Raw genomic sequence first — 19,322 nt, 5'->3', positions numbered from 1 at the left:
TATAACTAAAATTGAAAAGGTGTTAGTTTTGAAATACTGTACTATGAAATAGACAACACTGCTAAAATGTCAATGTAATTTTGATGATTTTTAAAAATAGGTTGTTTTTCCCAAAGGGACTATAAAGTATATAAATAATAATATTAATGAGAGTATATTTTAAATTGGCCTCTGATTAATCCTACATTAAATTATTCTACAAGCTCTTTGTTGCTTTCTTTAACACCATCTCTCTTTCAAACTGTTCAGATTTCCTTACACTCCATCTTTAGTCTCCAGGGTCGAGCGGCGTAAAAACATCCGAAAAGAATTATAATATCAAATCATATTTCACTATGGATATCGCATTTCTTTTGATAATGGGTAGTGTTTTGTTTTTGGAAAAAAAAACAGCTTTTAAAATGTATCCTAAAAGGCTTAACCCCAGTATGATTGGAGCGTAACATATTTTCCCACATGTGTTTGGAATATTTTGTCATGGGGCATGCGTGTGCTGTTTTTGATTTAATATAGATTTTAATATGCTGTAAATACTTTCTGAAACAACAAAAACAAGAATACAAAGTGCGTGTGCACTTGTGCAACAATGATAGATGTCAATAATTATTTCATTCAGTTGTACATGTCTAACGTTCATGCTAATGATGAAAGATTTTACCAATAACTTGTCTATTTTTCTTCTAATTCCCCAAAAATCTGAAGAAATAAACATATCTTTGATATTCTACTGTAATTGTGTTAGGGTAAATATCAAAATTTGACTGTAAATAGCACATATCTAAAATATGGGTGGATTTGTACGAACGGTAAAGGATTTTATCCAGTTAGAATGCAAATATGCCAGCAATTGAAAGAACGGTGTCAAAACTGGCAACAGCATCTAGGAGTTGTGGCAAATCTTCCTGGTTAATGGTGTATGAAGAAGTCTTTGATCGACTTTGAGAGGCTGTAGCCACCACTGCTGAGCACAAGTGGAAAAATGTGTTGTGGCCAAGCAGCAAATGGCTTGACAACTATCAAAACAGTTATCGACTAAGTGATTTTAAGAGATACGCAAGAGCTCACTGACCAACAATGTGAAGAATTGCGCTCAAGCCTCAGCCAAAGAATAACTGCGTTTTTGAGGGGAACTTTTCTGTCAATTTTTATTTCACAATCACGCCTTACTGCTAAATCGTTGACTGAGTATTTGATATACGTTATAGTATATGAAACAGTAATAGCAGCTGCTGCCAAGATGCTCCTATCGCAACCAAACTGACAAACTATTTCTGAACATTTCCAGAAGCTTTCATCGGGGTTACGGTATGTGATAACATCTGTGGTGAATAAATGGTCGTCATTAAAAGCAGAGGACAAGGCCATGAAGGAAAACCTTGTTAGCATGCCTGTGTACTGCTGGCAAGGTGCATGCCTCCAGTCTCAAAAGGTCATATTAAGTTGTTTTGAACTTTTGGGGATTAACTAGACTTCTTTTTAATAGTACTCGTTTATACAAGTATTTCTTGTATTTTATTTTCTCACAAAAATGTTTGGCCTATAGAGCTGGACATTTTATTTATTTGCGTCAATGAAAATATTGATTTTAATTCTATTGATAAGAAATATACACAAAGAGGTTTTTGTCGGAATTCTGCCTTTGTAAAAATTAGCTGCATCACTCTTACTCCTCAAACTGCACCTCTTTTCTGCATGAAGGTCAAACTTATTCCAGAAATAATTGGAAAAGTAAGAGGGATTTAAAATACACTTTTTTTTTTAAGTAGCATGTTTAAATTTTGTTTTTCTTTTGTTACTGACATAATGAAACAAAAAATTGTGAACAAATTTATGGGTTACATTTGCTTCCACAAGAACATTTATGTCATTGGCATCTTGATACTTATCATTGGTATTTCCTATTAACACTTCTTCTGGATTCATTTCAAGACCACTAACACACAACATAAAAAGCTCTAATATGTAGTTTTATTTTTTTATTGAAGTACAAATGATATATGTTACTTGGGGCTAGTCTTTCTCAGTTTAAGATCGAGGTAAACTAATTTAAACCATAAAGCTTTAAACTGGACTCAAAAACCTGGCAGAACACCTGACAGCCACTATTATTTAATCATTTATTTCTAATTCTGCAAATCGTTTGCATATGTTTCACATACCTCCCATTTTTTTTGTTGCAGTAGAATGGTAACGTAATAATTTAAAGGGGACATGTAACAGAAACGTCGACAACTAATACCATCATCCATCAAGTGTGTGGAAATAATCTCTGCCGATGTCATGCACAGCACGTACATTGGCACATATCATCGGGTGCTTTAGTGATGAAACGTATCCATCAAGTACCACATACCAAAGCACACTGTGGAATATTAGTGCTCGCTTTCAGTATGTAAAGGTGAGATATAGTTTAGTGTGGAAAAAAAAACAGTTAAGACTTTGTCATTGACCAACACAGTTTTGTTCGTAATTATTAAACCCATGGTATTTTATCAAGTTTGACTTGAAAAGTACTTTTGTCTTCATTTTAATCTAATGAAATTATTTAATTCCAATTAGAACATATATTTGTATTATACCTCACAAAAAATGTCCTTTTCGTTGGCAATTTTATTATTCCTGCCATAAATTTTGAGCAATGTGCTTTTTTCTTTTACTGTTTAAAACTATTAAATAAATGAAATACAAATTCATAACAAATTATTTTTGCTTCTTATGATGGAGCATAAAAGGCTCAGAGTTTAACACATTTTATTTTTCTGTGAATTTAGTGGTCACTACATTAGGTATAAATGGGATAATAATTTGCAAATTTACACAAAACAAATTGGTGTGTCCAAAAAATTGCCCTATAGCCCCAACAAATTATATATATTTTCTCCCATTGCAGAGATTGAGTCATTATAAATTCTTCCGACAGCACAGACAAAGATAACCATCAAAATAAAATCCTATAGTACCTAATCTCTCTCTCCAGGTATAGCATGATCCCAGTGACTAATTTGACCACATTAATACTGCGTCACTCCAGTTAGCCCACATTAATCAAAACTAGAACTGTTTATATGGACCTTTACAGTTTTTTCCTCAACCAAAAGAGGGATCTGCTTCTGTAATGTGGGTATTTGAAGTCCTTAATCAGTAGTGAGGTTGAGGAAACACTACTGTAGATGTGTGGTTTTATGGTTACTTAGCATAACGCTGGGTTGGTGGATTCTATAGAAAGCAATGCCATATGCAATACACATTGCGTCTTGAGATAAGTGGTTGACCAGTGATAAACGGCTGCTAGGAAAAAGTCTACCATATTTTTTTTGTTGCAGAAACTGAATGTTGCTTAGTGAAATAAGTGAAAGTCATAGTGGTTTTCTTTAAATTTTATTTTAGTAGAAGACTAGCCATGAGTCAGGTTATGTGACATTCTATATCTGTTTTTTTATGTGGTGAATGTGTGTTTTATTCATACTGTATGTCTATAACATCTGTCTTACTGGAACTTGTCATCATCTGTGGTTTTCAATCACTCACGTGTATAAGAAAAAAAAAAACGTAACTGTAAACATCTATCTGGATTTTGCTGATGCCAAATTTGAAGACCAGGTCATTAATAACATTTAAAAAAAATCAATGTATGCCTTAAATTTGAAAATTATGGACTACCTATAGTCGGTTCTGCATACTGTTTTATGTCAAGTCTACTGGACTGGTTGGATGAATTTCACTTTCCGCAAATAGTTTTCCTAGTTAAAGTGGGGGTCGTCAGGTTTAAAAGCATTTTTTCGTTGCGACCGCATTTGCCTCTTCTGCTACCACCATAATTAGTATTCACAGCCATGTGCCTTTGGATTTTAACAGGAAGATGGCGTCAGACTCTTAAACCAATTTATTCCATTCCCGGCGGCTATGGATTTTCTGTTTGTATATTTAATAATACAGTATATGACAAGCCTGATGCATTGGGGAAATAAGGATAATTTAATGTAAACAAAGCCCTTAAAGAAATATACTTTGCATTGATTTTGGTACATAGAATCTGACCCACATAAGTAAAGCATACTTCAACCTTGAGGGTTTGATCCTTGGTTCCCAGCAATCAAGATATTTTTTTTCAGTACTCCTATTCATTCACTTGATGCTTCAAAGGCTCGCGCCTCCCTCAATGAATGCAAGAAACACCATTAAGTCCAGAATTATCCACAGAAATAAATACTGAGGTAAACCACAACAAATGTATAATTTTTTTTTGCGGCTGGCCGCTTCGCTGTCAAATAACTAGGAAATGCTACCATTAAAGTCTTTGTACTGCTTACAAGTCTCGCTTCATAATGGGAGCCATGGTTGGTACTGTTACTTGTTTTCTCTTGATACTTTAACATTATGTTTCTTTTATATAGCCCCCTTTTCCCGACACATTGGTCATTACACTGGCAGCTATTTAAAAATCCACTCATTTTCTGAACTGCTTATCCTCACTAGGGTCGCGATGGATGCTGGAGACTATCCCAGGCGGAGGAGACCCCGAGTTTGTGTCCAGCCAATTGCAGGGTACGGTGAACAGGTAAACCATTCACACACAGACTCATACCTAGGGGCAGTTTAGAGTGTCCAACCAGCCTAGCCTGTATATTTTTGGGATGGAAAAACAGAGTACCCAGAGAAAACCCACTCAAGCCCGGGAAGAACATGCAAACTGGATCTTTAACCCTTTATGTGACTATTTTACGTGATTAATGTAGCATAGAGGCTGTACTGTATGTCGTAGCTCAAAGAAGATCAAGCTAAATTTTAGGTGCTTTCTTCTTTTATTTTATTTTAATCTCCTCAATTCAGCTTTTTTTGTCCTTAAATGATTTGTTTGAAATGCAGCCTGCGACCACATCCCTTACCATGTAGTCAACCCCATCTTTGCTGTCAGTCTTCATTGTATACTTTGCAAGGAGAAGTGGTGAATACGAAATTGCCTTTTATTTCAAAGCGCAATTCTTGAACCAGATTGGTATCTCTCATGCCACATTGAACCACGTTTCAGAGCAGCTGTTGGGCAAATCCCAGCAAACCCCAAGATGACCTCTAATTATGAAAATTAAGTATTAATGGCTGGAAATTGCACCCAAATGCCGAACAGTCAGGCTCACCGGAATTGGTGTTTGTTTTTACTTTCCATTGAAATCATTAGCAGTTTGGCAAACGTTCTTGGACGAGGTTTAGACATTTTTTCGACACTTGCAACGTGTTGAAATGTGGAAAGTGTGCAAGCGCAAGGTAATCTAATCAGCTTTTTTCAAGCAGTTTTTGAGGCTCAGTCTGACATACATCTGGCACATGCTGTCACACTTTTGTGGGATTGTTTAACATCTGATTTTCTGTGTTCAGGTGTACATGGGAGGAATCTTTATGCCACCCATTCAGAGAAGATACCCACAGGATAAAAGGATTTTTTGAGGAAAAATATTAATTTTCCATTGATTATCCTTTAGAATTTGATAAAATGCTTCATTGAGTTAGTATGGAAAACACAAAAAGGGGCATGTCTAAATGCTGGAATTCGTTAGATTCTCATCCTGAATTCAAATAAGCATGTCATTGATTTGTTTTATTTTGATAGAATTACAATGTATTCAAATAATGACATGGAATTAACAGTTTGTGTTTATTCATAAAGTCATGTATTGAAAATAACTGAGAAGAGAGTGGTTAGCGCGTTGGCCGCAAAGCTCTGGGGTCCTCGGTTCGAATCCAGGTCCCGTCCACCTGTGTGGAGTTTGCATGTTCTTCTCGGGCCTGTGTGGGTTTTCTCCAGGTACTCCAGTTTCCTCCCACATTTCAAAGAGATTCATGGTATGCTGATTGGACACTTTAAATTGCCCCAAGGTATGGTGTGTGTATGGTTGTCCGTCTCCTTGTGACCTGCGATTGGCTGTCCACCAATTCCGGGTGTCCCCTGCCTCTGGCCCGGAATCAGCTGGGATCGGCTCCAGCACCCCCATGACCCTAATGAGGATGAAGTTGTTCATGAAATGAGATGAGAACTGGGAACAAACGGGACAGGAACTATAACAAACCTTTTATCTTTTAAGAAAAGAATCAATTTAGTTCCAGATTAATAAGCAATTAAATGTACAATGCACATTTTTGTGTGTATAGTGGCAAATGTATTTAAGAACAATATGTATACCATATTGACAAAGTGATTAAGTAAGAATGTTCAGCCTCAAAATATTTTCACTCCCCACGTACTGTATGTCATCCTACTTTGCTGCCTAAGAAGCAATTGCAAATGTGACCTTCCTTTGTAGGGGCTTCATCCAATGTGTTTCCAGTGCACACATTCATTTAATCATGCAGCATTGCTAACAGATGTTAGTGTATAGCACCCAGCCCGCCGAGCCATTCAGCATCAGCATGTGTTACTGCAATCAATACCCTCATTAGCAAAAAAAAAAAAAAGGCCGGCCAGGCGAGATGCTTCAAGAAAAGCCCTTGTTTTCATGTCCGATTACAATCTGATCTTTGAACTGCTGTCTTACTGTGCCGCAAGTGTGTTTCCTATTGTATCAAAAAGTTTTTTATGGCACTAAACTCTGTAGTCAGTCAACTTAGATACGTGTATGACTTTAAAAGGCTATTGTAGAGATGCTATTCAATATATTAGGCAATAGTATACATTAGTGTTTATCCTTTGTCATAAGGGACAATAGAAATAAAAATATTTTTAGATCTGTGGCATGTTCATGGCCTATACAGTCTTCTGATTTCGACCAGTAGAGGGTAGTACTGCTTGATTACATTGACAAATACTCCGATCCCCCTCAAACACACACAAATCACATGCACTATCTCTGTTGTTTCAGGAGGGTTGAAAGAGTTGCTTTCAGGGAAGACATATATTTGTTGAACAAAGCAACTTTAACAAATGATGCCGGGATGTGTCTTGTAACTGCAGAGAGAAACAGGGGAGGTAGCAATAAATCATGACACACACATGACCCGCTGTTGCATCCAAGGCCAAAGGAATTCATAATTACGGTTAAGACCGTCACCATTCATCTGTGTGAGCTTCACTTTGGGAGGGAAGTAGCTGTATCAGAGCCTGAATTATGGATCTTTATACATCTAGCCTAGATGCAAGAAGCTTAAGACAAAAAAAAAAAGAAAAGATGAATTGGCAGAAGCCTGACCAACTGGGTGAAACTAACCAGACTTGGCACTGTGGCTCACCAAAGAAATTTATCAAAACAAAAGCTCCACCACATATCTTTTTAATGCTTTTCTTTCTCCCCTTTTGCCTTTTTGGAAGGTTTTACTCTGTGGAAGTTTTGGCGAAAGCTCAACGTTAGTCACTCGGTTGACTTCAACAACATTCTGTTTGCCACTAACACACAATTCTTTATCCTTAGTTTTGTTTGGTAATGATTCACTCGCTAATTAGATTTATGAGTGTATCATCATGTACCCATTTTTATATTGGATAAATGTTTTATGTTTACTATATGGGAGGATGACAAACATGTGGAATAGATTTTACAGGCAGCCTAATTAATAGCCATTTTCATATTGGAATAGTACTGATTTAAATATGACAGGACAAAATAATCTAATTAATCTTAGAAGTAAACATAGAGCGGAAGTAAAACAATGGCAACACAATTATTAAATATTATTTAATTGTTTTTTGACATTGTTCACTTTTGCTTTCCATTTGTCAGTAAGGTTTTTCATAGGCAGGTCAGTCACATGGTTTTGTTCAACCATGAGCTAACACAATGGCAGTAACTATGAAAAACAATGCACTGAAATCAGGATTTGGATATTTATTTCAAAATGAAATCAATATAAGATGTGAGGCATCATGGTATAGTCTGATTTTTGTCAGCATGTAATCATAACACTGTGTAATTCACTGCACGTTTACAAGGTCACAAAAGGGCCTTGGGTGCATATTTCTGCTTTTTCACACGCACAGATTTAAACATTTAAAAAATAAAAAACATTTGAGTACATCAAATCATTGAATAAGACTTTTGGGATTATTTGCATTGTATCTGGGAATTATTATAGTATACTTTGATATAGAAACATGATGTATTCATTTCTAAGGCATTCAAACTAGGTGACTTTTCCATACGTTTTTGATATCACTTAATCTGTTAGGGGATTCTCAGCCTATCCCATCTGATATTAAAGGAATATGGTCGCCACACAACCTCCAACAATTTGTAAATTCAACAATATAAGCTTAAAAACAGCATAAGCATTTCCTTTATCTTTATCCACCAAGATCCCACTCTTGACAGTGTACTGTTGTCTTAGCAGGTGAGGTCAAAGAGAAACACGACCACAGAAATCACTGTCACGCTTGATCTAGTTACACATACATAACAAAGTATGTGTGTGTGTGTGTTTTAGCTGCTGGCAGTTGTTCACACAGCCTGTGTGCATGCATGTGTTCATTCACCTTAACACAACAGCAGGTTATAAGGTTAGTTTATGTTTATTTGTTTGCATGGAAGATGCCCCCATCCAGGGCACTCCACTTCTGGTTCATTTACCACATCTACATGTTTACACAGCTGGATATGAACTGATAGGCTGACATTTTTGCTCCAGGATTACAACGCTCATGTTAACAGAGGTCCCTTAATCTGTTTTTTTTTTCTACTGTCTTCATGCTCTCGCATCTCTTGGCTCAAGACCTATATTCTTCCCCCCCACCTGCTATTAGTCCATCAGTCTTCCGCAGTTTCTCCCTCCCTGTCGAAGTTTTTACAAACACAAAAAAAAGCCACATGGAAGGTCTGCTTCTAATCTCCACATGCTGGGGTCTCCATTTGTTTTGCTTGTCCAGAGACCTCACAATGCCGTTTCCATAGGCCAGGACCCACTGAGTGCAGATTTAATTAGATAAAAGCCAATAGTGGAAGGAGCGGGAGGATTAAAATTGGACATGGGGGGTTTTCAACAAGAGCTGGTTGGTCCCTGGGCACTGCATGGGCCCTGAACAACTATGTGTTTCACACTGAGAGGGGCAATGAGAAAGTGGAAAGGACAGGAAGAGGAATGAGAATGTAAGGATGACATGCTTAACTCTACCCTGGACATCACCAAAGCTTTGTGGCTTGCCTTGTCCAGAACCATGACTGCCACTCTTGAGACTGATCCCTACAGATTCATGTATAGAAGTAGTTTTTGTCTCACAACTACGATGGTTTATTGCTATGTCAATACCGTCATGGTAGAATCAGTAATACTAAGGGTGTTGATTCTGCAGGCAAACAAATTCTGACAGACTTTAACAGTCGTACAGTACTATGTACATGCTACTTAGTCTTTCAACCAAATGGTTGAGACGATAACCAAGATACTAAAAGCCGGTTTTTCTGCTCTGAATACAGTATATTGTACATAAAAAGAATATAAAGTAGTTGACAAATGAATGATTTTTTTTCAAAAGAAACAAAATAGCTTTTCAGATCATACAGCATGTAAAACATTTATTATGCAGTACAGAATCCACAACATGAATCATCATACGACCGGTCTGTCGGAACTAAATGCGGTTGTAAGCCGACAACTGCTTGTATATGAATTGAAAAATGAATTCACAAGGAACACTGCTTATTCTTGTCAGAGTCACATTTCGCAGTCAGAGTTATACTACCACCGACTGGGAATCGATCCCACACAGCCTGGGCCAAAGTTAGGGTTACATAACCACAATTCCATCAGTAAATGTATTTGAAGAATGATCACAATAAATCAGTTGACGGACAATTTGGGCCCTTTTAATATCCTCTTAAGTATCCCTTGTTTTACAGTATGATGTCCAATGTTCAAACAGCCATTTAATATGCTCATCTCACCAATTCATTCAGAAGTAGCTAAATCTCAAGGAAAGTAAATACACTAGCTATTCATTGCTGAGTTTATAATTTCATAAATGGTTAAGTTTCACAAGATGTTTTTATTTTATTTTTATTTGTTTAATACTCGCACCATTGGCACTCTCATGACGAATATCAACTGTGTGAATACTTTTTAAAAGCATAAAAGTTAATAAGAACAGAGGATCACAAACTTTAGGACAGAAGGTCCTGTATGTTGGAGGAAGAAGTCGTCCTTTCATGGTGGTAACTTTTGTGACCGTGAGCAAAAAATCAAACCCGCAACCTCTGTTGTCCACCGGGATTCAGATGATTCGATTTAAGGAGCACAGTTTGTACTAGATAGCTATTAAGATAATTGATTTGTGTTTGGCAGGTGTTTCACTAATGTTTCATAGTTGTGCTTTTTGGATGCTCCTGATTGTTGTTCCTTTTGATCAAGACTTATTTAAAATAAAGAATGAACTATACACTCATCAGTGGTGATTATACACACATGAAAGTCATTTCATGATGCCTGTCCACCTCCGCTCAGCACACTCCTTTTTCTTGGATTCAAGAAAAATGTTTATTTAAATAAGATGAGATAATAAACAAGCTGAGTCTTTATAGTGTTATTGCCAACATATGTCGCTAGCTTCAGGCTGAAAAAATCCTTTGAATTAGCAAATCGTCAACTATGGTCGTTTATTACAATCCCAGAACTGAATTGAATTGTACTTCCCTTTTATCCTTATACTGAAATAACAAGATTTCATGTTAACATAATATACCGTGTATGTTTTTGTACAGTCTGATGGAAGAGTGATCAGCGTGTTGGCTTCACAGTTCTGAGATCGAGGGTTCAACGCCAGGTTCGGACCTTGCTCTGGATGTTCTCCTCTGGTTTTGGTTGATTTTCTTCAGATATCCCGGTTTCCTACCACATCCCAAAAACATGCAGGTAAGGCTATATTTTAAATGTATTAGTGTGAGCGTGAATGGTTGTCTGGCTGGTATGAAAAATGTATGAATACTATGGTTTTGGACACTGGGAGAGTGGTAGAGACCCAAATACATTGAACTGCAGTACAGCAGTAGGAGTAGAAGACAGTAGGACTCAGATGTGTGCAGTCTTAAAGTTCTAGCTACTTCTCAGATGTTATGAAGCGCCATCACCATCTCATGCTTTCCTTAAAACGATGAACTTTCTTTGGGTGAACATTGCATGACTAAAAGACATGGACTTGGGAAGACATGGAACACCTGCAGTTGATGCACCATGGCTGAGAACTATTCCAATAAAAAATACGTCTCCTTTTTTCTCATTATAACAGCGTCAAGGACGCTGAAATTGAGATGGTGATAGTTATATTGCTTTACATCTGCCTCCTTTTTCCTTTTCTTTCTACTCTACGAGACATGTTGAGTCTGAATTACTATTAACAGTGAGAAGCAGTTTAGAAATTTGATATTAACAGAGTCCGACTTATTCATTTTCCTGAAGAGCTAAACTAAAAGTGATTTGTACAGTGACTTTTTTTTTAAAACATTTTTTATTTATTTTTTTCCCCTTGAAAAACAGAAGGTTTGTGTTTAAGCAGATGGACTTGAGTTGGCTTGAGCTGGTTCGGGATGAAATCAACTCTGCCGTAGACAGAGGTCCATGTTTATCTTTGGGCTTTATTAGATGTTGATGTTGGCCGTGTGCGAGAACCACTTGTTTAAAAACAGTTTTTTAGGGAAAAAGAGTGAGAAAGTGTCGTGCCAGAACTCAGACGGGAAACAAAGATAGTGTCTTTGCATCAACTCAAGAGTACATCTAAAAAAAAATTTAAAAAGACGCACACGAAGAAATGAATTTGTTTTGGCACTTATAATGCATGTTACGGAAGCAGAATTACTATTGTTCCATGAGAGAATGTGTCTTGGGATATTATTCTCACTACTTGTACAGCTGTTTGAGGTAAACATCTGATTGCTATTGAGAAGCACAGCAATCACTGCAAGGATTAGTTCAATCTTTAAAAAAAAACTAAAAAGAATGACATTTTCATGGATTGTCAAGAGTTCCTGCAGTCAGTCACACGGCTAGAATGTCAGCCAAACTGTTTCGGCACCAAGTGGGTGCTTCATTTGACCCCTTTTTTTCTACACTATGTATGCTTTTCAGTATTTGGAATGAGACTGAACTACACCTGTGACAGGCCTTTTTTTCAACGGTGTATGTCAGAGGTTAGGATACCTTTGCGCTGTTTAATAATGACTCATGGGAAAACAAACTAGGGACTAAATGGAATGAGATCATCGCTGTCGGAACCTGGCAGCGGTTGCCATGTGATAGGGCAGTTGAGTTAAGAAATGCTAAAGTAATCTTGATGTGGCAGATGTTCGTACTCTACGTGCTGTGAAGAAAGGCAGTCAAACGGTCAAGAGAATGCACATGGAAGTAAGAAAACTGACATTTAGATAAACGTCAGATGCCATGCAGCAGTAAAACGTTACTTGAAATACTGTCGTTGAGTGTAAATCCTACTTGTGTATTCAAGCAGGTTTGGATGGCTTTCACACACCAGAGGGGGCGACTCAGTGAGGAGGGGTTACCATGTCTGTCTCACAGTTTTAAGATCAAGGGTTCAATCCCAGGTCTGGACCTTCCTGTATGGAGTTTGCATGTTCTCTCCGGGTACTCCAGTTTCCTCCCACATCTCAAAAACATGCAACAATGGTATGGAAAATGATTAAATGAATAACATAATGGTTCATATCCATATAATATGAGCATCTACAGTGCTTAAATGCAATAAATAAAACTCAGAGGTGGGGATCCCTGGTGAATTGCTGTCTTAGATGGTCAAATATCAACACAGCACCATACAGATTCTTGTCAGACACATAAAGTAGAGAGTTGTGTTCATCACAGAAGCTAATGTTTTCCTATATGAAGAGTTGTCAGTTGATGGATTATGGCAACTAAATCGTCCACAGTGGGTTTTCATCCAAGGCTCTGCATATTTTCCTTGCTTTTTTAACACCTGTCCATCATATTGCCCCCTCCCCTTGCCACCTCCCACCTGTGGCCTATAAAATAAAGGTGCTGATGAGCAGACTCTATCAGCAAATGCCATCTTGGCCTTGTCATCAGTGCCTTGCATGGTCACAGAGAAGAGGGGGCTGACGGCTTTTCCCTTCAAAGGCTTCTTGCCAGCTGCAGCCTCCTCAAATTCCTTTGCTCTCCATCATCTTCTCAGGCTATTTTTATTACTCACATTCAGGCTATATACTACCTGTTGTTTTTTTTGTACATGCATGAAACTGAAATTGCGGTAACCCTTAAAACCACTGGCTTAATAGTAGTACTACCGTCAGAGTTTGGTAAAGTTCAGTTCTGAATTATTACAATGAGTGACAAAGTAATATTTGATTAAGCATGAAACCTCCAACTATATAATTAGATTTAACTTTTTGCCCTAGTTAAATAATGTACATGAAATTCAAAATTAGAGGAAGGCGGGTTGAAAATTGTACCTGTCAGATCTGTATGCACAAAAAGAAACCATGTGGTACTTGTTTCCTGTTTAAATGTTTGAGGTGGGAAAAAAATATCTGAGTTTGGGCATGTGGAAAGTCAAATTCTGGTACATATCTACACAAATGAAAAAGAGGGAAAACACCCCTGAGATCAATGGGACAATGTACCAGATAAATAATAACCTTATAACTACTCTTTTGTCTCTGAATTAGTATTATATAAATGAAAATGGACATGACTTGTCTTTGGCCCTCATCCCAGTTGCTTTTATTTTAATTTATTGCAGTTTATTAGTTACATGCCAACACAAACACATGTTACAGTCTGAATTATGCTTCAAATGCCTTAAAAGACATTAATCTAATTTGAGGCTTGTGATCCATTAGATGATGATGTTATTATATTACATATTTGTTTGAGAACCAAAGATCTAAATGGAAAAATAGATGTCTAGTGCTTCCCGAGACAGCCCTTTGTTAAACTTAAGAAGCAAAAGAGGAGAGAAGGGTAGTTTATATAATGCTCTTTTAGACCCGATTGGAGATCCTGGATTTGGCCAAAATATTAATTTGGCAGACCTTAATAAAACAAAAAACTTCAGGAAAGTTGTATGTTTCACCCAAAAAAACACACTTTCCTAAGTTGGGAATGAAACACAGCCGTTTTATATCGGATGAGTTCTTCACAGAGCCATTGGTATGAATCATTGTTGACCTTCATATTTTAACACATCCTCATAGCTCATCATTAAATTGGCACGTATTACAGTTTCAGCAAACAACACTATATCACTACTGCAAGAGTTCCTGCTGACATTGTAAGGCATATAAAAATTCAGATCATGATATGATCATAGATGTCTAATTTATGAGCACTGATGACCTAGAGCAGAGGTCCCCAACCACCGGGATGTGGACCGGTACTGGTCCGCAAACCACCTGGTACAGGGCCATCAGAGAAATACATTTTAACCTTTTCAATCTCGCCCTCCTATTTGAAATGAGGAAAGTTGCTATAATAATAATAATACATCATTGCTTTTATGCTATGAGCTTATTTTTTGTTGTCGTGGACGTCATCCGTGGAACATACATTGGCATCTTGGAGTCATTGTGCCTTCTGTTTTACCTAAAGTGATGCAATTGTGAACATGTTTCAAAAACTCTCAAGGAAGAAGCAATGCCTAGGATACCTAGACGTACAGATTTTTTGTCGTTGTTTATTTTGTGTGAAGTTGGACAAAATCAGTATGGTTGTTTTAGGTAAAGAACAGGAAGGAAGTCCAGGCCACCTTCAACGTTTAGAATAGAGCTTCAATGCCAGGACCAATAATAGTTGGACAAACTCCTCCAAAGTTTGTGATAGCCAAGCCAGCCACCCAACCGCATTCGAACGTTTACCTTGCAGTGCAGCAGTTTTTGCAACATTGTGGTTCAGTAGCTTGATTCCACGCAAAACCGCTCACTTATGATCAAACATGTTTATAACTAGAAGATTTGATTTCATCACATGGCAAGTTCATGCATGAAAACATGAAAGCAGGGCACCATATAGAGGCCTTGGTGGGACAAATGACCCAGCCTCGTGGTCACGACCGCACATCCACGTCTTTCCCGTGTCACTTTACCTTCATCCTGTTCACTTTGAGTAACCTCACCACACAGGCGGAGGACCTATCTGACCTCATTTACTTCAATGAACCACAGATGTAGTATTTCTTCCAAATGCAATGATGTTTGAGAAAAAATTATACTCAAGCATGCTAATTTTATTCTTCCTTCTTTACAAGTTTGCCGTTAACTGAATCACAAATTCTAAAACTCACCCCATAATTTATATAAACAAATAACATACTCTCCTCATCTGCTAGAATTTTTCATTCAAATGACGAATGAAGTAAAAAGGAACATAATCCTACTGACGCTACATTCTATTGAAGTACGTACAAGAGTTCACAGAGATCATGGGATGTCCAACTCCTTTGGGTCCCATTGAATTATGAGAGGCGGCACGGTAAGGGATTAGCAGGTCTGCCTCACAGTCGTGAAATCGAGGGTTCAATCCCCTGTGTGTTCCTGTGTTGGGTTTGCATGTTATCCCCATGCTTTCATGGGTTTTCTCCACAGTTGTTGGTAAGCTATTTGAACACTCTGCATTGCACATTGGTATGAGAGTGAATGGTTGTTGGTCTCATTCTTTCCTGCATTTAAATTGGCATGTTTAAAGTAAAGAATAATGGACAAACTGCAGGTTGAGGTATTCCCGGCTCCCATAACGTGTGTGGAATTTCTCAGGCGGCTTAGCCCAATCAAATGGGTGTGAGAGATATAATATCCTATGTCTTGCTGTTTTGTGGCTCTGTGGGCCATCCATAACTGTCTTGCTATACAACATAGGAAATAAGACATACAGCATGACGCCTGTTTGACAACCCTAAAGTGTATGTGGTAGAAGGATGTCTGGGGTAGTTGACTTGGCTTGTAAACCTATCTTGAAGTAATTAAGTATACTTCTTGCTGTTCTGCTTCCACCTGACACTGCATAGCCCACCCTTGGAGACCAGCATGTTAACCCGATATTAGTGTTAATGTCTTTTTATGGAGACAGCGTGGGTGTGCGTGTGTCTGTGCTGGGAGTATATGTTACAGGGACATCATTTATATTGTTCATCCTAGTTTAATCCCTGCTTTATAGACAATCCGACTAAAGATTAAAGGTTATGGTTGATTATTACTCTATGACATCATTAACCATGCTGCGGAATCTGAAAACATTTCAAAAATAGCTGGGAATTAATGGCTTTAATGGCTACGATGAATGCTTAGTCATCTGGAAAGGCTTGTAATTGTTTTGAAACAAAAAACTAAATATATTCATGAATAACTAATAACTTTTGGGTCATTTAACAGAGTAATAATGTGGCTGTTTTTTGTGGCCGTCCATCTATTAAAAAACAAATGACGCAAACGTGCTCAAGTATATCATTGGAATTCCAGGAAACAAGATAAACAAGAATGGAGATCATTTTCATATGTCTCTTTTATATATGAACGTTTTCTAAAACATAAAGACCATTATAGATTACATGGTCCTAATCCCGTGAATAAAATGGCGTGAGGATTAAATGCATGTACGTAAACCGTCTTGATTAACTACTAGACCTCCAACAGTGGGACTGCAGTCTCTGCTTTCTTTGGAGACCTGGGGCTACATTGGAATTTACACCCAGGGATCCACACTTTTTTTACCCTGCCACTGTTGGGGAAGGGGGTGGGAACAGATAGAAAAGGAGGCGAAGAGCAGTTGGAACACACAGAGAAGAAATGAAACTGATTTCCTTTGTCTTGGAAGGGGCTTTAGTGATTTATCGTAAGACTCTGGGGGTCCTTTAAATTCTGGGTAGAAAGACAAATACTAATCTTGATACATTTGTTTAAAAATATTTGTAACACAACCCAGTGGCTATGTCTTGTCAGGCACTTCTAAATTATATTTCTAATGTCAGGCATCAAACTAAGCCTTCCTGTGTTGCATTTGGATGTTTTCCCTGTTCTTTCATAGAGTTTCTCTAAAAATGTACAATGGGAAGTTGTATAGATATAGATCACAGTTTATCGATGGCTTTAACTGCTGTATCTTTACTTTTTTTCTTCTGTACGTTCCCTGTGATTGGCTGGGCAACCAGTTTTGTGTTGCTCAAAGTCAGGGGGATAAGCTCCAGCTGACTCGCACAGCCAAGCCAGGATAAGTGGCATAATAAATAGCCATAGTATTACGCTTTGTACTGCAATTTCCGTCCTCCATCTCCATTTGCTCTTTTTTAATGAAATGCAATTGTCTCAGAAATGCTTTCTAAACTGTTACCATCAAAGCTTGTAAATGAGTCAGTCAGTGAAGGCTCTCCCAAACTCATTAGTTCACACCTTGTGTCTCTCTGCGTGCATGACCAGAAAGGCCCGTAAAAAAAGCTCTTGCCCAGTAATTGAGGATGGGATCACCCCCACCTCCTCCTGTTCAAACAAACAGACAGAATGAGAGAGCGGGAGTAAACGATCTCCTACCACCTGAGGTCTGTGTGTGTGTGTGTGTGTGTGTGTTTGTGTGTGTGTATGCGTGCGTGTGTGTGTGCAAACGTCTGGCTTGCTAACCATGGATAAACACAATAAATGGTTTTGACTGTAAAAATCTTGAGTTAACTTGCCCTTTCTCACGGGGAGAGAAAATGCATGTTCTAAACTCAAAACTGAGAAACCCAGGGTGTATATATATTCTTATATATATATATATATATATATATATATATATATATATATATATATATATATATATATATATATATATATATATATATATATATATATATATATATGTATATTTGTGTGTGTATGTGTGTGTATGTATATTTATTTTTTGTTGTTACTTACTGATCCCACTTAGTTGGATATATTTTCTTTATAAAGCTATTGCTTAAAAAGTGGAAATACATTTTTTTGTCATTAGAAGATCCATAATGTCCGACCGTTCCATTTTCTGGATTTGAACTTGGGAACAACCGAAGCACATGTAAAAATAAATAAATAAAATACGTACATTCATTGAAGATGCTAACAATACTTGACTTTTGTTTTATTTAATTTTGATGGATCTTTATAAGCCCCTTTGGTAAGAGTGTCAGTGTTCAGAGGTTTCCCGATTAAACACAAGACAAACCGACATCTGTGTTTAATTATAATTACATGACAGTTGGCCATTTAAATTAATTTAATGCTTTGTGAAGCCAACTCGCTGCGCAGTGTTTACACTAACACACTGGAACACAGTGCCCTGCTGCTTGTGAACTGAGTTATACCACCGGCTGGGCCAGAGTAGCCCATTAGCTTAATGGTCGTCTAGGATTTCAGGGTGATGCTTCACTATTATGGCTGAGTGCTTTGCATTTCCCTTTTTTATGGCTCCTTCAAAATAAAACAAACATTGGGCCAACTTTAATTGACTGAGAATGAGCTTTGGCTGACAAGAATAGAATGGCTACATTTTCATGTAACACCCTAACAACAAACTACCTATTGGTGATTTTAGAGCCTTTGAAATTGGAAATGCAAAAACCACCCCCTCAAAAAAAGCTTTTCAAATTCTTTGGTCCTCAGTGAAGGAAAGTGGGAATGATTTGCTTGTGTTTACAAGGCCAGTATCTGATCTGCTGACTTTCCCCTCCCTCTCTAGGGGAATGAGCAAGTTAACAACCGATGACCTGATTCTCTTTCCCATCGCTTTGACCCCTTGACCTCAGTGACATGCCCAGCTGGACAAAGAGCAATACGAAAGAAGGGTCAAGTTCCACATCAGTTAAGTAGTCTAAAAAGGCAATGAACAGTTTTTGTTTGTTTTACTTCAAGTCTGTTTTCTCTTTAAATCTGTGCTTAGCCAGCATATGTGCTGAGACTGCATTGTCAGTTGATGTTTTGACTAGCTAGTGCAGCTCTATCAAAACGTCACTCTTAAACTGTTGTGACTAATGAAGTAGTACCAGGTTCTTTGGCTGACTATTAGGCCTTCCATATCTTAATAAAAATAAATAAGGGTCGTCAACCATCCCTTAAAAATTTGAAGCGTCCTGAATTTAGAAACTAAAAAATCTAAAAAAAAAAAGAAAAGTAAATATGTAGAATAAGCGAATATAGGTAAGGTGCCATTTACGAATCTGTATGGAAAAATATTGCTTTCCCCTCCTGTATTGTGACCAATGAGCTGACAGACCACTCAGAAAAGTATGACAATAGAAAACTGCACTCATCTCACAGGTTGAAGAATACCGATTGACAACCGTTTAGCAGAAATTCCTTCATAAAAATGAATTAAATTGAATTTGTCAATATACAAGTCTAATGAGATTTAAAGCTTCACCACTAAACGCACAAATAGTCTTGAAC

The 19,322-nt window shown here is 37.5% G+C and overlaps 1 protein-coding gene across 3 annotated transcripts in view; it reads left to right on the top strand.

The window, feature by feature from the left end:
* The window catches only part of trmt11 (tRNA methyltransferase 11), a 41,378-nt gene extending 22,417 nt beyond the window's left edge, over positions 1 to 18,961 (top strand). For all 3 annotated transcript variants that reach the window (XM_077721798.1, XM_077721799.1, XM_077721800.1), the window contains 2 exons: positions 10,674 to 10,824; positions 18,616 to 18,961. The gene's annotated coding sequence lies outside the window, so the exon portion shown is untranslated. The remainder of the gene's footprint in view (positions 1 to 10,673; positions 10,825 to 18,615) is intronic.
* Positions 18,962 to 19,322: the final 361 nt, after the last annotated feature.

The sequence above is a fragment of the Stigmatopora nigra genome, chromosome 7 (assembly GCF_051989575.1).
Source record: "Stigmatopora nigra isolate UIUO_SnigA chromosome 7, RoL_Snig_1.1, whole genome shotgun sequence".
NCBI lineage: Eukaryota > Metazoa > Chordata > Actinopteri > Syngnathiformes > Syngnathidae > Stigmatopora > Stigmatopora nigra.
The sequence above is the reverse complement of the archived record's forward strand: the minus strand, read 5'-3'. Positions and strand labels throughout refer to the sequence as shown.